Raw genomic sequence first — 26,476 nt, 5'->3', positions numbered from 1 at the left:
ACAATATACAAATAGATCTGGAAAGACTAGCCCTCCTGGTTTTAAACTTCTACTAAGCTTTTTCCAGGAGATTCTTGGAGATTTTGAATTCCAAATAAAGGATCCTAATTTCCCTTGTAATTTATTAATTCCTGGTGTGTAAAAAGATAGAGGAATAGAGTTGAATAGAAACGTTATTTTAGGGAGGATGATCATCTTAATTAAATTTACTCTCCCAAAGATGTTTAAAGGGAGAGATGACCATCGCTGGAGAAGGGCACAGACCTCCTTTGAGACTTTATCTAGATTGATTTTTTATATATCCTCAATCTTTTTGGCCAAGTGTACCCACAGGTATCTCATTCTAGTCTTTGTTCCCACTGTCCCTGCTTCTTGGTTCCATTCCATAATCTCAGTTTTGTCTTTATTAATAGTATACCCTGAGATCTCTCCAAAAGCTTCCGCTGTTTCTATTAATCTTGGCAGTGCTTCAGCTGGGTTTGAGGTGAACATGGGTCCACCCCCAACTCCAAAGTCTGACATCAAAAGCCTGGGGTTTTGGTAGGATGAAGGTCTTACACTTAATACCCAGGCCAGAAAAACTGCCGGAACATGCTATGGTCTACTACGCATGGCGTGAAAAATCTTACCTTTACTTCCTACTCAATCCAAAAAGCTTCTCATTCAGGGCCTTGTGTTGTCGCGATTGGATTACGGCAATGCCCTATATCTCGGTGCCCCTAATAAAGTGACAGCAAAGCTTCAGGTTGTACAAAACACCGATGCCCGGCTTCTGACGAGCACCAACAACCGTTGCTCAGCCAAACCAGCACTTAGGTCACTCCATTGGCTGCCCATAATTGAAAGGGTGCAGTTTAAGGCCCTTTGCACTGCCCATAAAATCCTGCATGGCAAGGCCCCTTCCATCCTAAAGGACTTTGTCCTCCCTTATAAAAACCAATCGATCTCTCCGGTCTACTCACCTCCATTTGACCTCAATACCTAGGATTAAGAGGGCACGATCCGGTGGCCGTCTTTTTTCCTACAACGCTTCAAAATTGTGGAACGCACTGCCATTAGACATCCGGGCTCAGCCTAATCTCCTCATGTTTCGTAAACTCCTGAAGATCTGGCTGTTCCCTTAATTTATTCCCAGCTCTTAGCATCTGTATTCTATCTTCAGCGCTGGGACGCTCACGGGCAGCCATGCGCTCTACAAATCTCTAAACATAAACATAAATGTCATCAGCGTACAGTGCACATTTTAATTCCAAATTGGAGATCTTAAAGGGCTTGATTAATGGGTCAGACCTAAGCAGACAAACAAAAGGCTCTATGTATAAATTAAACAAAAGGGGGGACAAAGGGCAGCCCTGTCTAGTACCACGGGCAATGGGTATCCAGTCTGTGAGAGACCCATTGACCAACATTTGTACACATGGAGAGCAGTAAAGAGACTTTATGGCTGTTATAAAATTATTTGGGAATTCAAAACCCGCCTGTGCTTTCCACAGATATGACCAATCTACTTGGTCAAATGCCTTAGCGGCATCAACCGCTACCAGGGTCAGAGGGAGCTTTCTATCGATAGCGACATCAATTACAGCAATGACTTGAAATGTTAGCTCATTAAGTTGATAAAACCCCTCTGATAACAATGGATAATGGTTTTTACTACTCTACCCAGTCTCGCCGCCAACACCCCCGCGAATACCTTATAATCTGAATTTAATATGAAAATCGGTCTGTAGGACTCAATTTTCAATGGGTCTTTGTTTGGGTTCAATATTAAAGTAACAGTGGCCTCTGACCATGAATTTGGGGCCCGCACCCCATACTGGAGAATTTTGTTGAACAATAACGTTAAACCAGATATTATCTGATCTAGAACTATCCTGTACAGCTCCACAGGAAGCCCATCTGGACCGGCGGCTTTCCCTTTAACCATTTTCATAATCTGAGTTCTCACCTCGCATTCTCGGATGTCAGAGGTAAGAGAAGTTCTATCGTCTTCAGACAGGATCGGGAGCTGTACTTTTCTTAACCAGCTTTCTATATTTTGTGTGGAGTGACAGGTGTTAACTTTATATACATTTTGCATGAAAGATGTGGCCTCTTCCCTGATTAGATCGTCATCATAGGTAATTTCACCTGAACCAGAGAGAGATAAACTATTGATCTGATTTCAGTTTGTATCTGCTCGGGATCTCCATGCAAGAAGGCGACCGCATTTCTCTCCATATGAAAATTTTTGGAGCTTACTGGCATCCCATCTATCTTTTAAGACCTTGTCTAGACCTGCTTGATACTGTGCCCGTAGACCGTCCAACTCTCTTTGTAAGCGGAGTTTAGTATCTGACTGGTCAGCTGAAGCCCTCTGAAGTTCCTGTTCTTTCAATTTGAGCCTCAGGAGACGCTCTTCCTTCTTTTCTCTGTTTGTTTCTTCTTATCATCAAGGTACTCAAAGAGCCTCTGATAAAGGCTCTGAATGTCTCCCAAATCACCTGTTGACTCGTTGAGCCATTATTATGCCTAAAGAACTCTTCTGTTTGTGTCACTAAATCTAATCTCACCCCCTGTTGAAGTAGCAAGGCTCTATCTAGCATCCACCTCTTCTGCTGTTCCTTCTGTTTAAGGTGGATTACGAGCTCAACTGTTGAGTGATCAGACAATATAGCTGGGATGTATGATATATGTTCTACCACCAAGAAGAGCGATTGATCTAAAAGAAAAAAGTCGATTCTGTAATGGTGTCCATACCTTCGACTATAAAAGGAATAATCTCTTTTCGCACCATTTTTAGCCCTCCAGATATCTATAAGGTTGAGATCTTTCATGATGTTCTTAAGCTCCGTTCGGGATCTTTGGGGGGGTGTAAATCTAACCCTAGATGTACGGTCCAGTTTTTCATCAAAAATCAGATTTAAATCGCCACCTAATATGACAGGTACAATGTTCTCAGCCAGGCTAGCATTTAACTTCATAAGAGACCCCAGGGCGTCTTGATTGGGCCCGTAGTAGACTGCACAAGTAAAGGGGGTATGACCTAATGTTAATGAGGCCACCAGCCTTCTCCCGGAAGGATCCCAGCATTTGATCTAATAACTATTGCCACCCCTCTTGTGCTACCACTCTGGTCTGAACAGAGGATATTTTGAACCCACCCACGTTTACCAAACGCTAACTTACATTCTACCATCTCTAAATGGGTCTCCTCGGAGGAGGAGCCGCACCAGCGACCAAGATGGCCGCTTGAGCATCGGCTCCGCCGGCCGCCACATCCTGACCGCCCATCCGGCATACTATCCTGTACCCCGTCCCCACTATCTTGTGGGGGACGTCACCTGAGTCGCTAGGTGAAATTTGGACTCGATTGCCTGCTCTGGCGTCTGAGTATCGTCGTCGGAAGAATTGGGGCCTACGACCACGAAGACCGGGACCCCGGGTGTGCCACCGTCGCGGGTGAAGTGCGACAACATCGGCTGCTGAGACCGGAAGTGGCCGGTCGGTCCCTTGTTTGCTGTGCCCGGGTGGCGATCGAAGCTTCCTTGCCCTCTCTGCACTACCCTACAGACAATCGCTGCAAGACCCTTCTTCGCTCGACTGAGGAGTGGTGGGTTTCTCCTGCGTTTGCGGTTGAGATGGCGGCGCGGGACCCGGACAAGAACCTCCCGAAGGCTCAGAAATCGCACCGTCAAGTCCAATCGAATCGGATCGACAAATATGCAGTCTCAAAGGGATCCCCGTCGGATGCGAAGCGTTCCCCTTCTGGAGGCCCAGAGGGGGACCCGGCCGGAGACGATCCGACCATGAAGGAACTGATGGCGGCCATCAGGGGGGTTCAATCCTCTTTGGGGACAATAGACACAAAGTTGGACACGGTCACTATCGAGGTGGGTCTTGTCCGAGCCGACCTCAACAAAACTTCTGAGAAGGTCAAGGACCTTGAAATAAAGACGGGGAGCCTCATCGAGGATGTGTCGGAACTTCAGAAGGTGGTGTCTGATCTCAAGGTGGCCCATACCCACTTCGATCAGAAGCTCGACAAGTATGAAAGTCGGGCACGCCGGAATAACATTCGCATCCTTGGGGTTCCGGAGCGATCGGAAGGGGATACCCCGGACCTTTTCGTCGAGGATCTCATCCTGAAACATCTCCAACCGGGGAAAAGCATTAAGAAAAAGCCGCTAAAGCCATAAGGAAAGTTTCACGCATCCGCTCACCGATTAGTTACCGTCATTGCGCCGCGCTGAGATGGGGGAATCCACAAACAGACCTGAGCTCCCCGCAGCCGGCGTCAGCCTGCCGCAATATTCCTGCTAGGATGGCTCTTAATCTCCCAAGGCTCTCCTCGGTATCCCTAGCCAGGAAAAACCTCCACTGGCACCCCGTTCAGTCCAGGATCTCCTTTAAACTTCTTTGCCTTGCTCATAGGGCCGTCCATGACTCTGGATCTGAAGGCATTAGGTCTCTCCTTCAGCCATATACCCCCAGTATAGCTCTTCGCTCTGCCTCTAAAAATCTTCTCCTAGTTCCCAGGATCGTAAAAGCTAGATGGGGAGGTAGAGCATTCTCCACTCTGGTGCCCAAACTTTGGAACTCCCTTCCCTCACAGCTGTCAGGACAACCCTCCTTGGCGCTTTTCCGCAAAGAACTTAAAACCTGGCTCTTCACTGACGCTTATCTATAGACCCTGAATTCGGTGCCCTGAGACTCTATGTTATCTGTTTATGGTTAGCGCCTTGATGCCCTTGGGCTAAGTTGCGCTATAGAAATCTCACTTCATTCATTCATTCAAGACTATTTGGGAGAGGGGCATACGCGTCCCAAGGACCCCCTTATCATTCACCTGCAGGCATGTGAAATGTACATTTAACTCGCCTGTGAGGCGAACCGTGTTCCCTCAACTTGCTTTGTGGAGTGCCAGTGGAAGTTTGATAGAAGGACATTTTGCATGTAATATAGCACACCGTTTCTGTCACTGGGTTCAAGCAGGGACAAAGCAGTATTTTAGAAAATACTGTCTGAGATGCTCATGGTGCGGGCCTTGAAAATAGTGATGTTTGACTTTCTTGTAAGCGTGTTTTCATTATTGAATGGGAGTACGGCACTGATCTGTGCCATGTATCACCATATATTGGGAGGAGACAGTAGTCTTGATAATTAAATTGCTTTATTTAATTTTGCAGTTAAAAGTATTTTGTGTCACCTGGCAAACCCATCGCAGCGCAGATATATGCAAATTGAAAAATTAATAGCAATCTGACTCAATTAAATTGCCTAACTGGTGTGATGGCTAATACTTAAACATGATTGCCTCTTTTCCATGGGATTCTGTGTAACTTGCGTATTAATTCGTGACTGTGAAGAGTTCAGACGCCTTGGCAGTGTTCTAGAAAAAGGCAACCAAAAATAATAATAAAAGTAAAATAGACTAATAAAATGAAAACTCAAATAGGAGTGCTACAAAACCGGTACCGTGACCTCGCATTTATTTTTCTACTCTCTAGACAGTTTAGCTTTTCCTGTCTGAAAAATATTCATTGATCATAACATTTGGAAACAAAATGTCAAAGACACTGTCCAATTGATTGACTCTTTTTACAGAGTATAATGAACATTTAAATTGCTATGGAATTGTTGGTGTAATAGTTCACAGCTGTTGAGTTGTACTTTACCCACTTTAATAGAGCAAGGTCAAACACTTAAGTACTGCAAAAAAAGCCAATTATATGGAGATTGAAGTCTTTTTCTGCCATGATGTCAGTTTTGTTCCTCAATTTGAAATAGCAACAGTTATTTTAAGTTGGGAACGCATTAAGGTCCATTAAAAGGAGCAGGGAAGTATTGCTGGGCTCATGCACTTACCCAGCAGTGAACTACAGTTAAGTCTACACGACATCCCTAATTAATATGTACGAGTCACATTTAAAATAATGAAAAATTGCTTCATTATTCCGAAAAGCCCTTGGATACTTTATTACCCAGTGAACTGACAACCTCGGTCTTCTGAGAAGTACATATAAATGTGTTCAGCTGTTAACAGAGAAATGCAGATCAGGCAAGGAGGGCTGTGTGATGAGGATCGGATGATATAGGAGTTATTTATATTTATTATATGCCATTAAAGGAGGTTATAAGAGAAACAGCATAAAACACAAGCATTGACAATGGCTATAGATCTGTCTTAAAACTGAAAGTGCCTCTTTAGTCACTGAGGAGATTAGGCACTCAAAATGTCATCATACATGCACTATGGAACTCATCCGAGCAATTACTTCCAACCATCCATCCCCTGAATCATTCCTGAATTCACCCAGTTATCCATCTGGAAAAAACAGCCACGCAAACTCAACAAGCGATACATTAAAAGAAGAAAAGTTGAAAAAAAGAAAGCATGGCACCACCTAAAATTGGCGGACATATGCTTGCAAAAACAGCAGCTGGCAGTCGCCCCGGCAATAGTATTGTACATAGTGTATTGTTGCTTCATTTAGAAGCAACGAGTTGCCCACCTTGGAATGGTAAAACAAGGATGCAGTAGACTACAGATTAAATGTGCAGGTGAAATGTGTGCAAGCAAGAGGCCTAGTAGGAAAGCAATTGAATGGAATAACATTTAAATTACTTTTGTAAATCGCATAGACACCTCAAAGGTATTCTGGTACTGGCCTAGTAGAGAACCAATCGAAGAAGACCAAATCATGACATGAATTATGACGGAGCAGGTTTTGAATGCTTTCATGAATGGCAACATGTCCTGATTGATCACAATGGGGAAACCCTGTCAAGTGCAGAACCTGGGGATAGGTACGATATACAAGCAGTGGTTCTGCCACCATAAGAATCAATACATATCTTACTTAGTTCTCACAGTGGTGGGACGACAATTAATGATTCAATGATTCACAACACTGATTGTTTAAACCAGGAAACACACAACTGCATGGAATAGCGTTAATTAATATATTGGAACAATCATATATTTTACAGATTAAGTAATACAGAATATGATACATACTCAATATACACAACAAACAAAAGTAGTTTTTTACTAAGGTGACAAAAAGTGACGGTTGTGATCTTTATACATGCATCAACAATACAAACGATACATAACAAATATAACACATAGACCAAAAATTCATTGTATAGCATTGTATTAACAGTGAGAAGCCCAAGCATGACCTATAATTTATTTTCTTTATAAGGGTCTAGTTGGGCAACAACGCTTGTTAAGAACATCGATGTTTCGATCAGTGTTGTGAATCATGAATTGTAGTCCTAACACTGTGAGGACTAAGTAAGATATGTATTGATTCTTATTGTGGCAGAATCTCTGCTCGTATAACGTACCTCGTATATGATAACAAGTCCTGGCACACTCTTAAATATGGCAGCAAACTGTTCCTGAGTTGTGCTGCTCTAACTGGGAAGGCCCAGCTACCGGACCTTAGTTTGTGGAATTTAGGAATATGCGGAGATTATGTGGTCTCAAAGCTAGACTGCCGACTTTGGAGCTGGGAAACCAAGGTTTGAGCCTTGGTGTCGACTTCAAATCCCATGATTCTAGGCAAATCACTTACAGCCAGATTCATGAAAGCAAAATCGGCTCGCAAAGGGCCTGATTCTGAGAATCTGGGGGCATATTATTAAGGGGGTTTATCTCCGCTTTTTTGGCTTTAAAAGCCAAAAAAGCGGAGATAAAATTATCTCCCTATTACCTAGCTGTCGCTAACACCAGTTAGCGACAGCTAGTAGGAGATAGAGACCATCTTGGGCCCCACTTTGCATGTCAGTGATATTTATCACTAATGACATGCAAAGTGGGCGTGCCAAGATGTTAGCGACTGGAAACAGTCGCTAACATCGCTATCTCCTATTACCAACTTATGGAGATATTCGCGCTAAGCGCGAATATCTCCAAAAGCTGACACCTGCCCTGAGCAGTTCTTAGCCATGTTATCCAATGGGAAGTGGATAGCATGGCTAAGAGCATTAGCTTGATAATGCATGAATATCGCTGACTTTTCAGCGATATTCATGCATTGCGGACGATTTTTATCGCATTTGCGATAAACCTTGGTAATACCAAGGTTTATTTGCGATAAAATTCGCCGCAGCTCAGCGGTAAATTTTTGTCTCTAACCAAGCAATAGCGATAATTGTCGCTATTGCTTGGTAATATGCCCCCTGGCCCTTTGCGAGCGCTATTTTTGCATTTGGGATTCATCATCCCAAATGCAAAAATCGCACTTTTAGAAATCGCTAAATTGCGAATAATTGCATTTAAGGAATCTCAATTTGAGATTCCTTAAATGAAATTCATGAACCATTTTAAAATTGCAAATTCGCAATCTGGGGCCGCTATTTACCGCAAAGTCTAACTACGTGGTAAATAGCGAAAACCTAGAAAAATGCAATTTAGTGAATTTTTTTAAGTTGTATGTTATACACACACATGTTCTTTGGACATGTGTGTGCGCAACACCAGTGTACATTAGCATTTCAGGGGTGCTACAGGGTGTCCTTTGGACACCCTGGTACCCTTGAAATCGCTTCTTTATTTGCAAATCGCTAATTGCAAATAAGGAATGACTCCCCATTCATTCCTATGGGCCTTTAGGCCCATAGGAATGAATGGGAAAGCCATTCCTTATTTGCGATTAGCAATTAGCGAATCACAAATAAGGAAGCAGTAGAAATCGCCAAAAATATTGCGATTTCTACATGAATCCCGTTTTGCGACTCTTTAATAGCGATTCCTTAAAAATTGCTATTAAGGACTCGCAAAACATGAGCATAAATAATCTGGGGGATAATCTCCCAGTACCTACCAAAAAATGAATGTGTCATTGTGCAATGTAACTAACTGGTGCTCATGTAAAGCGCTCCAATACCTTCGGGAAGAGTTTGTGCTATATAAAAAAACCTGGAAAAAAATACAGAAAAGGTTAGCCTTAGAGGAATGCAACACTCTGGTGGCGAGTAGGGCTTAAACTTTCTGTAGTGTTTTCTCCTTGCGCGCCCCTCGTGCGAGGGTATTGTATTGTATGCTGTCTCGTGCTACCAGTTGGTGCACAAGCCATTTTCCCTGGGCGACAGTTGGCTCATTGGTGACAGTTGCTGAGGACAGTTGGCGACTGGCCTGAGAAGTGCTTGCACGCACACTGCGGCCATCTGTGGGAACTTGATATTTACAATGAATCTTACCTCTACGACTACAAGCGTCCTTCGTTATCACATTCTTTGTGGCGACAAGCTACATGATTAAGTTCCCACACAACACCCACGCAGATCGTTTTGGAAGCGAGGGGAATCACCACAGGAGGAGCGCTAAATCATATTTAAAAGAAATATCATGTATTCAGTTGAAAGCCTCCATGAATAACTACGCTCTTGAGTAAAGCTGGAAGCAAAACGGAATTTGAAGGAGAGGCTATGCTCAACGTCAGGAAGGAATTCTCCAGGAAAATGTGTCCTAGTGCTCCGCCCACAACTGACACGGCTCAAGCTGGTAGGAGAGCGGAGGGGCATGACTCATTTGCTCTGCTAGGACCGCACTCTTCCGCCCACTGCTGGGGGATGCACGTTCAAGGTTGACAACGAGTCCTGTCAGAGCCCCGCCTCTTCTACATGCCTGTCAGCTTCTTCAGCCTTCGCGAGTGAGCTTCAGCAGCGACCCGTTCTTTCTCTGTTAACATCATGGCTGCATTCTAAAAAAAGTTATCTGACACAAGGATATTAAAGGTACTTCTTCCAATTATTTGTCTTGCTTCACTCTGCGCTGTGCACGCATACCAGCTCGGTGACACGCACACCTCTGACTTTTCTGATAAAAAAATAAGCGTGCACTGGCTTACACACAGACACGCACACCAGGTCAGTTAAAAACGTGAGCATTACTTTCCGTCTTTTCGGTGACACGCACACCCTTGTTTGTTCTCCTTACAATGATAAGCGTGCACTGACATACCCAGTGACAGGCACACCTAGCCATTCACTAATTCACACATGGTGTACCCAGTTCCTGGTGTTATTCGAAGATTCATATTCATTCTTTTATTGTTGCTTGTGATGCTTTCAAAAATCTTCCTTAAATCATTTTCATTAGTCTTCCTAGTCTCATTTTTTTCAAATATTCTTCATCTTCACCATGCAGGCAGTCCAGCCTCCACCTCCATTTTTAGACTCACCTGGAGAACCACCTGTAAAATGGCGACAATGGCTCAATGCATTTGAGACCTTTTTAGTGAAAATTGGGGTTCATAGGTTCAGACCAGAAAGAAAACATCTTTTACTCTTACACTCTTTAGGATTTGAAGGGAAGGCTACCCTAAAGCATTTGCCTGAATCAGAAGCTATAGAGGGTGAAGAACCAGACGAATATCAGAGCACCATTAGGAAATTAGCTAAAAGATATGGGGCAGATTTATGTCGGACTTGCGCCACGTTTACGCCGCAGTTGCGTCACGCAACAGCAGCGTAAACGTGGCGCATCCCTGCGACCCATTTATAATGTGACGCATCTAGGCAGATGCGTCACGTTGTAAAACCCTGCGCCACATGTGGGCGTTCCGGCGCAGGGTGGGCATTCCGGGGCAGGTGCGCCTCGCAAAAGTGCCTGCGTAAAATCTACAAGATTTCACGCAGGCACTTTTAGGCCAATGCTGCGTCAAAACCCTGCTTGAAGCAGGCGTAAGGCTTGACGCAGCATTGGACAGATAGGGCCCCCAAGAGCATTGCTAGAGCTGCGTCGTGCTTGCGACGCAATTCCAGCAATGCGCCGCCTTTACGGCGCAGATGCGTCACGCATCTGTGCCGTTTTGCCCCATGGTGCGCCGCATTGTAAATGCGGCGCACCATGGGTGGCGGAGCTGCGGCGCACAATAACTGGCGCATCCCTGGGGATGCGCCAGTTATTGTAAATCTGCCCCACGATGTCCTAGCGTAGTCGTGTTAAGAAATAAATTCTTCAAACGTGTACAAAAGAATGATAAAGATGTGGACACATACATCACAGCTCCAAGGAAAATTTTGCTGATTGCGAATTCAAAAATTTCAGTGAGCAGTTGGTTCACGATCAGTTTATAAGCCAATGCTCTGACGGAACCATTAGACAAAAGCTATTGTCATTAGAAAACCCCTCTTTTGAAGAGCCCATTCACATTGCTAAGAGTTTCGAAACTTCCCACGCTTCAGTGAAGGAACTTGAGAGCAAGACTACAGAAGTTGTCATTCCAGTACGTCTTACAAATTACAAGAACAAAAAAAGGTACCCCACAGAGCAGTTTTATCAGAACTACTGACATTTGTTTTAGGTGTGGTAATTCTGTTCATACAAAAAATCGTAGACCATGTTCAGCTAAAAACGTAGTGTGTCGGTCTTGTGGTAAAGTGGGACATTTTGACAAAGTATGCCAGAGTCACAAAAGAGAAAATGTGCGGATAGGGTGCGTCAAAGACAAAAGTGACAGTGAAATGATGATCCCCTGGAAGAATTAAAAGACATGATTCTGGTAGTAAAGGACAGCGATATCAGAACAGGTGATCCCAATGACTGTGTTGAGCCCTATGTTGACATAACTGTTGGAGAAAAGAAGAGACGCCTTCTTGTGGATTCAGGTGCCCGTATCACCAAGATTACAGAGTCACTTTTTAAAGCAAATTAGGGAGACAGGCCGTTATTTCCCCCAAATCGTGCCCCTGTGTCCTACGAAGGACATAAAATCGACCTTCATGGATACTTTGAAGTCGTCATGGGGTTCAAAAACAGGCACATTCATGGTAAAATATATGTGGCCATACATGGGTTGAATATCCAAGAGTTGTTTGACATGATGTTATACCCAGGTGCAAAGGAACAGGTCTTGGCCATTCACGATTCTACTCAATTGGAAAAACCCCATAACAAATATCCCAAAGTCTTCTCTTGAGAATTAGGAAAAATAAAAGGTTTAAAACATAGAATAAAGGTCAAAGAAGACACTATTCCCATAAGACATAAACTGAGAAGTGTACCATTTAACATAAGGTAAGATTTGGAAAAAGAGCTTGTGTCACTGGTTAAGAGAGGAGTAATTGAGCCTGTCGAAATCATCAGATTGGTCATCTCCATTGGTCGTAGCACGAAAAAAAAACAATGAGTTGAGGATTTGCATTGACTTGCGCAGTCTGAACAAAGTAATTTGGGTTGACTCGCACCCTCTACCCAACATCTCTGAAATTCTGGGAATGGTAGCAGGAGCCAAAATATTTTTTAAACTCGACATGGTGTTGGCATATCACCAGGTTGAACTGGACAAGGAATCTCGTCATCTCACAGTGTTTAATTCTCCCTTAGTAATGTTTCAATTCTGTCGTATGCCATTTGAGCCGGCCTCGGCATCTTCAGTTTTTCAGCGGCTCATGGTCAATCTCCTCAAAGGCATCAAAAACGTGGCAATTTTCCAGGACGGTGTCCTCATTTACGCAGCAGACCAGACAGAACATAATGAAACTCTGGGACAGGTACTTTCCACATTTCAAGAGCATGGGGTCATGCTCAAACATGACAAATATGTGTTCTCTAAAGACTCTGTAGAATACCTGGGTCACACCATCCCTAGTGCCGGTGTCACGCCTAAACCCAGTCTTGTCCAAGCCATAGTGGATGCCACTGCCCCAAAGGACAAAACAGGCGTAAAATCACTGCTGGGTCTGACTGAGTTTTATTCACGGTGTGTACCCGATTATGCCACCAGAATATGCCCCAAATCAAATTTGCTCAAACATCAGACTGAGTTTGTGTGGGATGAAGAATGTAAGCATGCATTTGAATGGCTCAAAAATCTACTCAGCGCGGTCAAAGCTTTAAAACCATTTGATCCCTAGTTACGTTGCACTTTGATTGTAGATGCCAGCTGTTATGGTCTGGGTGCTGTTCTGCCCAGGATGTAGGTAATCAGGAGCACACTATTGGTTTTGCATCTAGAGTGCTGAAGGACCCTGAATCACACTATTCGGTCATAGAAAAGGACCTTCTTGCTTGTTGGTGGGCTATTGAAAAGTTCAAGTGCTACCTATGGGGCAGGAAGTTTACTCTACAAACAGACCACAAGCCATTAGTTGCCATTTTGGGGAACACCAACCATCACAAACCCAGGCCACAAATAGCCTGTCTTGCATTTAAACTGCTCCAATTTAACTTCCATGTGGTACACATCTCTGGAGGAAAGAACGTTCGAGCTGATGCACTTTCACGTTTACCACCTACTCCCAACAAGTCAGTGGCTTGCGAGAAGCATATTGACGATGATGAGCATGAAGACTGCATAGTTGCAAGGGTAGAACTACTAAATGTGTGTTCAGTTGGGGAAAGCAGCTGGTATGCTGCCATGGATTCAGATGAAATATTGAAAGATGTAAAACAATACATTGTTAATGGGTGGCCTAAAGCAAAATGTTAATGTTGATATCCAACCATTTGTAAAAGTCTGTGATGAGTTATCGCTGGAAGATGGTCTTGTTTTCTGACTAGATAAAATAGTTCCCCCGTTCAGTATTAGGAAAACACTGTTAACCAAGGCCCATGAAGGACACCTGGGTGCTACACTTACCAAACGTAGAGTCCGTGAATACTTCTGGTGGCCCCAAATGGACAGAGACATTAATGCTTTGGTCTTAGAGTGTACCATTTGTGCGGATAGTGATAAGACTATGCACATCTAATCCTCCTTGCACTCCTATATCTCTTCCTGAGAATCCCTGTGAAAAGTTGGGTATTGATGTTCTGGGTCCATTCCACACTCTACCACATCACCCTCGGTTTGCCATAGTTTTTATTGACTACTACTCAAAATGGCCTAAAGTCAAGTTTGTACCCAAAGCTGACTCAAAAAAGATTCCTGAGTTTATGAAAGAGATCTTCATGAGGGAGAGCTTTCCCAAGACTGTCATCTCAGACAACGGGGTACAGTTAGTCTCAGCTGATGTTGAAGAACTCTGAAAAGAATCCTCCATCATCCACCTTAAAAGCTCACTCGATCATCCCCAAACCAATGGGGTTGTGGAGAGAAAAGGGTGAATATAAATTCAGCGAACCTGTTTCCATTGATAAAATATGTGGCAGTGCTGTACGTGTGAATAAGTGTAATTGGTGGAACATGAACAAAATCGTAAACGTCAATGACAAGGTTGGTGAGAGGCCTAGTGTAAGTTCAGATGTGGCCCTGTCACACTTTTTTGTTCCTAGATACCGTGATTTTGATGTTGTCAATAACCCTCTTGCTTCCCCCAGGAGGAGTTCCAGAGTTGTCAGTTTACCTACAAGGTACAGATAATTTCTCCTCCTTTTTCTCTCTATCTCTTTCTTTCTCTTACTCTCACTCTATTTCGCTTCCCTTCTTCCACTTTCCACTTTTAAGAAAAAGAGATATATATATAGTGTTTTCTCCTCACGTTCCCCTCGCGCAAGGTCATTGTATTGTATGTTGTCTCACGCTGCCCGTTGGCGCGAGAGCCCTTTTTCCTGGGTGACAGTTAGCTCGTTGGTGAGAGTTGCTGGGGACAGTTGGTGACTGGTCTGAGAAGTGCTTGCATGCACACTATGGCCGTCTGTGGGAACTTGATATTTACAAGAAATCTTACCACTACGACTTCAAGCGTCCTTTGTTATCACACTTTCTTTGCAAGAAAAGAGGACCATTCTTGTGTACTGCCCTGTATGTGATGCAAAGTGACTTACATAAGACTCCCTAAGTCACGGGAAGCTAATTTAGCTCTGCAGGGGCTCGAGATAAAGATGAATGTCTGGGCAAATTCAGGGCCTGTTTGGAGGCATTAATTTTGATGTGTTGCCATCTCTTGAATAGATAACTACAGATCTCAAATAAAAAGTGTTACAAGATTTAATTCTACTAAAGACTGTGCTTTGAACCGAATGTGCTCTTGTAGGGGGAGGAAGATAAGGCAAAAAAATGTGGAGCGTACAAAATAAGGCAAAGCATGTAGCAGAGGTTTGGTTGATATGAACCTCAAGGGAGAGATCATGTTCAAGGTGGACACCTAGAATGCACACCATAAGTACACTTCTAGCCTAGAACTATCCGTCCACGTCCAGAACTTGGTTGGCAAACCAAATGATGGATTCTCTGTAGTACAACAGAGAATATCCATTTTGTCTCCGTTGAATGTTACGGAGTTGTTATTCAACCAGACAGAGAAATCTCTGCAACAGTTGTAGAACTCGTCTAACATATCTGGCTGCAAATTATCCAATGCTACTTTCAGCTTTGTCTCTTCAGCATAATTAATAAAGGTAATACTTTGACATCTAATGAGGCATTGAGAGGGCAATGATAGACATTATACAGGTTTGCACTCAGAGCTGAACCCTGCAGCATCCCATGTTCCACTCTTTTGAAGGGACAGCAAAAAGGAAGCATTTTTATGGCCTGTGGTCTATTTACTAATTTCAGTCGGATCCAGTCAAGTGCTTGTGCACTAAACCCATTCTTAAATAATCTGGATGCCAGGATTTAGTGATTTACAGTGTCAAAAATGGCAGACAGATCAAATAATACTACGGGTTGCAGTTTGACCACCATCCACTGCTATCCTCAGATCATCCAAAGCTGACTCCAGTGCTGAATCTGTACCATGTAGGGGCCTAAAGTCAGTTTCTACCTCATCAAGGCAAAAGTGAATTTCCAATCACCTTGCTGATGAACATTTCTAGAATTGTAATGGGAAAAGGCAGCTGGGAGATGAAAACTAACTAATCTGCCAATGTTTTATTTTTTATCAGTGAGAGTACTAATGCCACTTTTCATGCATGAGGAACCTGGCCCTCCTCCAAGGACATATTGTAAACAGATAGGAGAGTATGGGGGGCAAATATTCAGCCAGTGTCTTCCATGCTCTAGGTGGTGGCAGGTGTAATAGAGAGCCCAAATAAATTAACATGGCCACCACACTAAAGCAATCCTTGGACATCGTCCCAAATGATACTAGATTGTTGGGGAGTGCAGATGGTGTCTTAGACTGCAAACTGCTGTTATTTGGTGGCATAGTAAACAAGGGTCAAGACAACTTTAGAGCCGAAATAACGGCATGAATTAATAAGAATCAAAAATATCTGCCAAAATGTCAAATAAAGACTGAGAAGGCATGATTGCTTACTTGACACAATTTGGTTTAGATAGCTTGTGTACGTTGGTACAAACAGGATTTGACAGCTTGTATACAACTGTGCTATTTGAAGCCTCCAGGATGACTTTTATTCTTTTGCACTGCAAGCACTGTTTTTATAGACATTCAATGCTAACTTTAGCCATTCCTTGTCCTCCACTAGGTAATTCCCATGCCACTTTCTCTCTAATGTTTTTTTACAAGCCAATTTGCCTTGTTTCAATGTGTTTGTTTGAATACCACGGCACAGAGGAACTTTTGCAGTTACTTGAATTTTTCAAGGGCTGTAGCTTATTTAAGACACCAGTAACTCATAGCGGTACCTTATTTAAAGCACCAGTAAGCCCATGTATTCTAATTATCATTGACTGAAAGAGTTTGGCATCCAGGTGTATCGATGAGTTAAAGGCATTAATACCGGTTAGATGTGTTAGCTTGGAGCAGGCTATCTGAGGCACTTACATTATTGCATCTGGTCCTAGAAGTATATTGCCCAACTATCTATGTAAAAATACACCAATGCATGGTCTGTCCGACCTAGGGACTGAATTAACTGTGGGCAATGAACTCCGCTCCGCTAGCGGAAGTTGCAGAGATTTGTTACTTACGCATTACATTGAAAACACGGAATACATGCAAAAATTCAGACTCCGCCACGTAGCGGAGTTAGTTACTGCACCCACAACTCTTTGCTAATACAACTTAACCTTTACATGCTAAAAAGCATATAACCAATTCACAAAAGAGAACTTTGATATATATTAGGCAATGAGAGAGGTGATGATTTTGGGGTCACCCCTAACCTAGGGGGAGGACCTAGCAGATGCCTTCAACACGAAGAGCATATCATGCTTACGATTCAGTGGTGGTCCCATCCTCCTAGGACCATCTAAAGCAAAGTTATGGGCAAAAATACAATGCCAACCAAAGGCCCAGCAAAGCATTATGGGACAAAATTCTAGAGTGCAGTGAGTATTATAGTATTAGCTCTCAGCTGAGCCGGGAGAGCCTGCTTCTTGAGGAATGTTTGATATTGGATACTATAATATTCGCTGCACTCTAGAATCTCATCCCATACTGCTTTGCAGGGCCTTTGGTTGCGATTGTATTTTTGCCCATAACTGACTGTGCTTGGATTAGTCCTAGGAGGATGGGACCACCACTGAATTGTTCAGCATGATGTGCTCTTGGTGTTCAAGGGATCTGCTTGGTTCACTCCCTAGGTTAAGGAGGACCGCAAATCATCACCTCTCTCACTGCTTGATTTATTTTCATTTTCACTTTCGTGAGATGACTATGTGCATTTTAGCATGTAAAGATAGAATTATTTGTTGTTTAACTAAAAGTACTATTTGCTATATTTTCATTTTCCCTTTTGTGAGATGACTATATGCATTTTAGCATGTAAATATAGTTATTTGTTGTCTTTCTAAAGATATGTGAGATTTTCTGTTTTATTAATTGGGATGAGATGAGAGGAGTTTTATGAACACGGAATTCATGCTACAACTATGGAGTAAGCTACTGCACCCACAACCCTATGATGAAATCATTTTACCTTTATATGCTAAAAAGCATATAATCAAATCACAAACGTGAACTTTGCAAAATATCAGGCAAAGACAGAGTGATGATTTTGGGCCCTCCTAACCTAGAGGGAGGACCAAACAGATGCCTTGAACACAAAGAGCATATCATGCTCAACGATTTTGGTGGTCCCATCCTCCTAGGGCTACTTCGAGCAAAGTTATGGGCAAAAATACAATGCCAACCAAAGGCCCATCAAAGCATTACGGGGCGATAATCTAGAGTATAGTGAATATAATAGTATTAGCTCTCAGCTGAGCCGGAGAGCCTTCCCTTTTAAGGAATGTTTTGATATTGGATACTATAATATTCACTGCACTCTAGAATCTCATCCTATAATGCTTTGCAGGGCCTTTGGTTGGGATTGTATTTTTGCCCACAACTGACTGTGCTCGGGGTGGTCTTAGGAGGATGGGACCACCACTAAATTGTTCAGCATAATGTCCTCTTTGTGTTCAAGGCATCTGCTTGGTTCTCTCCCTAGGTTAGGGAGGACCCCAAAATCATCACCTCTCCCACTGCTTGCTGTATGTTCATTTTCACTTTTGTGAGGTGACTATATTAGCACAGGTATATGAGGTTTCTGTTTAATTAATTGGCATGAGACTTAACAGAGTTGCGGAGTGGATTTCACTGAGTTTTTGTTCAACTTCGCAGAATTTCATGTAGCGGTACTTCGACAACTATGCCCACTCTTAGGCTGAATACCTCCTGGAAAATGCAGACCATTCAGGGCAAAAATAAGTTCCAGGATGCCTCCAAACATGTGTTGACCCTGAGACAAGTTGCTGTAGGCCTAAGGCTTCTAATGACCCCAGTAGCTCCATAGTGTTTGTTGCCACCTCGTTCTCTGCCCAGACATTGAAGTCGTCCAGGATATAAAAAAAATGAGTGCAAAAGGGCTGGAGAGGAAATACAATCTGTGAATAGCTGCATAAAGGATAACTAGGGACCTGGGGGTTGGTAACACAAAACTATAAAAAAAAAACTAAGGGATTGGATATCAGCCCGGACACTGAAACATTCTCATTTGCAGGCAGATATACATGTGATCAAGCAAAATATCATTAATCATAGACCAATAATCAGACCAATAGATTCATTGGCAGAAATATGGGTTACTCCATTTAGTATGCTGTCATTAAGTGAAGAAGAATGTGAATGGAATTCAAAAAGCGTTGACCGAAGGGCTCTGTGTAGTTATAGTTAGACCTGAGTTTCTAAAGGAAGACCCTTTTTTCTTTCTTCAATATCTTTGGTGCAGTTTGATAAATATGCATGAAACATTCCCAAAAATGTGTCCATCCACGTTGGTTCCATAATGGAAAGCTTCATGCCAATCCACCAATGAGAGGCCAAGAAAAAGGGATTTCCAATAACTGTGATTTCCCATGTTAATTTCCATAGTTAACTTTGATCTCCAATACAGAGAAATTGACTGAACAGAAATGAGATACAATAAGTCAAAAAGTTAGAACTGTACTCTGAAAGAGTGCTTTTTATGATTTGGAAAAATCCATTCAGGTGTTTAAATAGTGGTTCACATTGGACATTAATGGGGTAACTCTCAGAAGTTAGGTATATCTGTATGGTTTGTCCCCTGTTAACAAAACATTAAAATACTAGATCATTGTGACTGGCTGACTGAGCTTTTTCTCCCATCTGTCATTTCAGTACTGTGGTACTTATAGTGGTACCACAGCACTGTATTATCCTTTTGGGTGGTGGTAATACTGAAGAAAATATTGTGGCTGTCATCACAGGACTCATAATAAATCATGAATAATGGTGTCACTAGAGATGTCCTGAATGATGTCACCAATGATTCAATATAATATTGTGATGTGATATTTGAGGTCACAAGCAGTTCATGGTTGTGAGAAGTTGGCCTGATGTATGATGTCCACAGTTCTGTGGGCACCCTGTATCAGTCCAAACAACCCCTTATGGTGGTGGATGTAAGTCAACCTTAAAGACAAGCTATCCCAGTGGTAGCATGAACTAAGTAGCCTAAAGGCTTAACTCAAGAGGACATGTGAAGCCAGCTGTTTTAGCATATGCAATCCTGTAATATCAAATGAAAGGACACCACACAAGTTACATATTATAAAAATATATGTATTTATTCTCAGAATAATACCCACTACTCTTTATGAGCAATGAAGCACAAGCGTTTAAACAATAGCACAATATAACTTATCAAAGTTGCACAGTTATGGATGAGGCCGGTGGCCACTCAAACCATATATCAATAAAGTGGTATAACAATCACTAATCGATCAGGGGTAAGGCCTAGGGCCTTGGGAATCGCTGGGACTACACTGGACTAACAGCAGTTAGGACGGGAGTAGCCCGTGGGATTCGGGTGCAGTGCCGAAAGCACACGCATGCACCAATGCAAAGTCAATGGTGCGTAACAGTTATCGAGTTACAGTTTTAAGAGTCTTCCGACTGGACTAGAAGGACAAAACTTTAGACTTAGACACTAGAGGTGTAAACCACTACAGGAGCACCAGCGTTCAAGAGTTACCTCACCCACAGGAAGAGGGTGCACAGGTGCAAAGATGTGTCGGGTTTCGTCACGCAGTTCTATGGTGCCTGAAGATGAAGATGCTGCAGGCGTCCAGAAGAGAAGTGTCCGGTGTGATCCAAGGGTGGATCGAAGATGTAGAGAACCTGAAAGCAGAGGGGACAAAGTCTGGGCCACTAGCCAGGGACCAGGAAGGAACCAGGCGATGTTGGGGGCAATCAGGTTGATGTTGTGAAGCTTGTCTCCACTGCCATGTGGACTCTGGGGCACCGAGGATGTCCTGGAGTGAACACGAGCTGTACCACAAAGGCTCTCACTGTCGGCGGTGTGGGCTTCCGGATCAGAATCAACAAGCCTTGGCAAAGGCGACCCACACAGGATTCAAAGATCGCTTCTTGACCAGACCAGATGGTCAGATCGGGTGCTCCTTTTCAGGGGAGCGAGGGCCAGTCTGGAGCAACCAGACTAGCAGAGCAAATTCAAAGGTTCGTCGGTACTGGGGAAACTACCCAATGGGCAAGCAACCGGACCAACGCGTCGAGCAGAAAAATGCAAAAGGGCCCCACGCAGCACTCGTCAAGTGTGGAGGGGTGAGCTTCGGTGCAAAAGCTGCTCGGGGCTCTAGCTTCTCAAACTCCAATGCACAGCTTCGAAGGAGCCTCGGATGCTGCACAGTTGGCACTTCGTAGTTCCTCCAAGATGGCCGCTCCCACGCTTCAGGTCAACTCCACGGGTCTCAGCTCTGCATAGACTGTGGATCGGGCTGTTAGAAGGCAGGCACGCTGGGTCTTGTCGATCTCTGTTGCTCGAGTTCCAGCGGGAACTGCAACAAAGCAAATGTTGAGGTGCTGGATGGTGCCTGTTTGCACAGGGTGGTCACTCCTTGACCACAAGGGAGATTCTTCAGTCATCTACGTCGAGTTGGATGTCAAAGGGTCCAGAGTTTCGTTTCATAAGTTTCAGTCAGGATAATCTGATGTGCATTGGCACTGCTCCCACCTATATTTCAAATCTGGGGGCTGGATTTCCTGCTAGGTCCCTCCTATGGGTGGGACTCAGGAAGGGGTGGTTACACCCCTTTTCCTTTGTCCAGTTTGCCGCCAGGACTGGGGCAGGATGGCCCCAGAACCGGTTTGACTGGAATCTGCCCAGGGGCACCTTGTGCGCCCTAGGCAGTGTCTAGTTTCTTTCATTCCTCCCTGCTACAATCCAGTATCTCTCGTCTGGGGTGGTGTGACACCTCCCTGTGACAGGAAACCCTTTGTCCACGTGACCTCTGCCAAGTTTCGTTCAGCAGCAGGAGGCCAGACTCGTGTCTGTGGCAGCAGCATCCATTTTGTGATGCTGGGGCTCTGGTTAGGATTAACCGCGTTTTCAGTAAAGTAACATGTCTTCTCCCTCTAGAAGGGTGGAATGCTACCCCCGTCGCCAGAACTGGCGAGGGGGTAGTATTCCAAAGTGTATGACACCAAACACGACATGTTTTGATAAAGCCAAACCAAAGTTAGTATTAACCGCGAGGATTATAATGCACTTAAGAGTATATGGTATGGCAGTATCACTGGAACGGCAGTAAGGAAATGGTTCCGAACACTGCAGACAGGCTCAGCTCATGCTAGAGCACCATCTCACATAAAACCAAGCACTCTGCCTCCAGGATTGTAAAGGCCTGCCATAGGAGTGACTTATAGGTATATATGTGTCCAGATATAGGTTTAGATATAGGTATACTATATCTAAGCAAGGGGTGATTACACCACCTTGCCCCAGCTGTGTGAACAGCCAGTTGTGTCGATTTAAGTACCAGCCAGGGGTGGCAAAAGATATGCTGCAGCCCCTGGTAGGCCTTGGATGCACCTATGCCCTGAGCACCTATAGTGCATGGTACAGGGGCTGACAAGGTGTCCAGTACCAAATTGGAGATGTACCTATAGTACATGTCTGTGAATTTAGAGAGAGAACAGCAGGCTGTGGGTATGATTAGCAGGCCCACAGCCACATTAAGTCGAAAACCAGTGAAGCAAAAAGCAAAAATTGGGGTGACCATAGGATAGCAGACCCTACTCTCCTACACAACCCCCCCCCACCAAACGCAGGGACATCAAACGTAACCTTGACCAGATAAGTCTTCATGTTCTAAGTGGAAGTACCTGGAGAGACCATCTGCATTACCATGGTCAGTCCCTGGGCGGTGCTCCACTGTAAAGTCCATCCCCTGTAGGGAAATGGACCACCTGAGTAGTTTGGAGTTTTCACCCTTCATCTGATTAAGCCACGAGAGGGGCTTATGGTCTGTCTGAATTAGGAAGTGAGTACCAAAAAAGTATGGCCTCAGCTTCTTCAGGGCCCAAACCACAGCAAAGGCCTCCCTTTCAATGGCTGACCAACGTTTCTCTCTGGGGGTCAGCCTTCTGCTAATAAAAGCAATGGGCTGGTCTTGCCCATCTACATTAAGTTGTGAAAGCACAGCTCCCACCCCCAACTCAGAAGCATCTGTTTGAACAATGAACTGTTTGGAGTAGTCAGAACTCTTAAGGATTGGTGCAGAGCACATGGCCTTCTTCAGGTCATCAAATGCCCTTTGACAGCTAACTGTCCACTGAACCTTTTTGGGCATCTTCTTGGATGTCAGATCATTCAATGGTGTCACAATGGACCCATAGTTCTTTACAAATTTCCTGTAATACCCAGTCAGGCCCAAGAAGGCTCTGACTTGTGTCTGGGTAGTTGGAGGAGCCCAGTCCTGTATGGCCTGGATCTTGCTCTCCAATGGTTGAACTTGACCCCCACCTACTAGGTGGCCCAAGTACACAACCTTGCTCTGCCCTATCTGGCACTTGGTAGCCTTGATAGTCAGGCCTGCCTTTTGCAGGGCCTCCAGAACCTTCTTCAGGTGGTTCAGGTGATCCTCCCAGGTAGAGCTAAAGACAACAATATCATCTAGATATGCTGCGCAAAAGTCGTCCAACCCAGAAAGGACTTGATTCACCAACCTTTGGAAGGTGGCAGGTGCATTCTTCAAACCAAAGGGCATCACCACAAACTGATAATGTCCACTGGGGGTAGAGAATGCTGTCTTGGCCTTAGACTCCTCAGCTAACCTGATTTGCCAATAGCCAGCGGTCAAGTCAAATGTGCTCAGATATTTGGCAGAAGCCAATTTATCAATGAGCTCATCTGCCCTTGGAATGGGATGAGCATCTGTCCTAGTGACAGCATTGAGACCTCTATAGTCCACACAACATCTCATTTCTCTCTTTCCATCTTTGGTATGAGGTTTTGGCACAAGGACTACTGGGCTGGCCCAGGGGCTCTCTGATGGCTCAATCACTCCAAGTTCTAACATTTTCTGCACCTCAGCCTTTATACAATCCCTGACATGGTCAGGTTGCCTGTAGATTTTATTCTTGACAGGCAGACTGTCACCAGTGTCCACCACATGAGTGCACCAGTTAGTTTGACTGGGTGTAAGAGAAAACATGTGTCTATGGGCTTGCAACACCTGTCTGCAGTCCATCTGTTGTTGGTCAGTGAGGCTGCCTGCCAAGGCTACTCCATCCACTGAGCCATTATCAGGGTTTTGGGAAAGCAGGTCTGGGAGAGGGTCACTCTCTTCCTCCTGTTCCCCATCTGTAGCCATGGGTAAACCCATGTCTTCCCTGCACACATATGCTTTCAATCTGTTCACATGGAGCACCCTGTGGGGGCTCCTAGGGGTGTCAAGGTCAACCAAGTAGGTGACCTCTCACTTCTTTTCAATTATGGTGTGGGGTCCAGAGCATTTGTCTTGGAGGGCTGCTGGGGCCACTGGCTCCAACACCCACACCTTCTGCCCTGGCTGGTACTCAGTCAGAACAGCCTTTTGGTCATGCCAAGCTTTCTGTAATTCTTGGCTGGCCTCCAGGTTTTTGGATGCTTTCTCCATGTACTCAGCCATCCTGGAGCGGAGACCAAGTACATAGTCCACAATATCAAGTTTAGGCTTTTTGAGAGGTACCTCACAAGACACAATGGACCACTCACAGGGTGGCCAAACAAACGTTCAAAAGGGCTGTAGCCAACCCCCTTCTGTGGGACCTCTCTGTAAGCAAAGAGTAAGCAGGGTAAAAGGATGTCCCATCTTCGCCTAAGCTTTTCTGGTAACCCTTTTATCATTCCCTTTAGGGTCTGCCCATTGCACTGTGGGTGATAGGGTGTGGTGAACTTATAGTTCACTCCCCACTCCTTCCACATTGCCTTTAAATATCCAGACATAGTTAGTACCTTTGTCTGAAAGTACCTCCTTTGGAAAGCCCACTCTGGAGAAAACTCCAAGTAGGGCCCTTGCCACAACAGGAGCTGTTGTGGTCCTCAGCGGAATTGCCTCTGGGTACCTGGTGGCATGATCCACTACCACCAGGATAATTCTGTGCCCAGATGCTGTTTGGGGATCCATTGGTCCAACAATGTCAATCCCAACTCTCTCAAAGGGCACCCCCACCACAGGTAGAGGTATAAGGGGGGCCTTTGTGGTGTCACCTGATTTGCCACTGGCTTGGCAGGTGACACAGGAGCGACAAAACTCCCTGGCATCTTCTGACATATGAGGCCAGTGAAAGTGAGGGACAAGCCTGTCCCGGGTCTTGTTCTGGCCTAAGTGTCCTGCAAGGGGAATATCATGGGCCAAGGTTAGAAGGAAGCCCCTAAATTGCAGAGGTATAACCAACCTCCTGGTAGCACCAGGCTTGGGGTCTCTAGCATCTGAATAAAGGAGCCCATCATCCCAATATACATTATGGGTACCTTGAGCATTCGCTGCAGCCTCAGCAGCAGCTTGGTGTCTGAGGGGGTTCAAGTGAATGGCAAGTCAACTGAGCCTTCCCCAGGTCTGCCCTTGAGGGTCCCCCTGTCCCCAGAAACTCAACCTGATCAGGTACAAGCTCTTCAGGGACAGTCTCCTCTTGGATCACAGAATCACCCTCCTGTGAGGTCTGATCCTCAACCTGGGGCAAGTGGGAAGGCACTGCCTTGCCCCTCTTGCTCCTTCTCTTGGTTGTGGTTGGTCTATTGTTTCAAGATCGACCACAGGTTCAGGTAGGCACTACTTGGCCTGGGACCTGGTTACAGCAAGGACATGTGCTGAAATCCCTAGCATTTCTGCATGAGTCCTGTACTCCACTTCTGACCATAAGGATTCCTCCAGATCATTGCCCAACAAACAGTCAACTGGGAGGTCTGCACTAACAACAACTTTCTTGAGGCCAGTTACCCCTCCCCAGGAGAAATTAACAACAGCCACACTATGTGTAATAGTGGCATTGCTAGCATTGGCACTAGGTAGTTCTCACCTAGTATCATCTGTTCAGGGTCCACAAAGTTAGGTGTCACCATAGTGACACTGGCACAAGTGTCCCTGTAGGCCTGAGCCAGTTCCTCATTAATTAAAGGCGTCTGCCCGTACTTGCCCAAAGTATTAGGACTTGTAGTAGAGGACATTGCTATGTCCCCCTCACAGATCAGAACTGCCTGAGTAGGGATTCTGACTAAGCCAGACTCCATCTCAGTACCCAGGGTTAACCCCACTATAGCCTTGGGTTGTGCACTACCACTGCTAACTGTACTAGGGGGTGCAGGTGCCTTAGGGGCTGCAGTGGTAGGAACTGGATTTCTCTTAGTGCATTCACTTCCCCAATGAGAAGTGGACTTGCAAAAGTTGCACCAAGGTTTCTTTGGGCCATCATTCTTCTTTTTCTTGTTACCATTTTGGGAACCACCCTCCTTATTACTATTTTGGGGGCCTGTAGGAGACTTCTGGTCTTTTTCTTTCTTATCTCCACCCTTCTGGTCTGCTTTCTTCTGATCACCTCCTTGGTTCTGGGGTTTCTGCTTAACCCTTGTTCTGACCCATTTGTCTGCCTTCTTTCCCAATTCTTGGGGAGAGGTCAGATCTGAGTCAATACGGTGTTGATGCAATTGCTGGTTCTGACAGTTATTAAGGATCTGCTCTCTCATTATAAGATTGTACAATCCTGTATAGTCTGAGACTTTACTTCCCTGCAACCAACCCTCCAGAGCCTTAGTGGCACAATCAACAAAATCAGTCCAGTCTTCAGTCTGTGCTTTTTGGGTGTCTCTGAACAACAACCTGTATTGCTCAGTGGTTAGGCCAAACCCTTCAATAAGAGCACTCTTCAAGACAGAGTAGTTTTTAGCATCCTCAGGTCTAACAGT

This window comes from Lissotriton helveticus, chromosome 1_1, assembly GCF_964261635.1.
Source record: "Lissotriton helveticus chromosome 1_1, aLisHel1.1, whole genome shotgun sequence".
In the NCBI taxonomy this organism is placed as follows: domain Eukaryota; kingdom Metazoa; phylum Chordata; class Amphibia; order Caudata; family Salamandridae; genus Lissotriton; species Lissotriton helveticus.
This window is presented reverse-complemented; position numbering follows the sequence as displayed.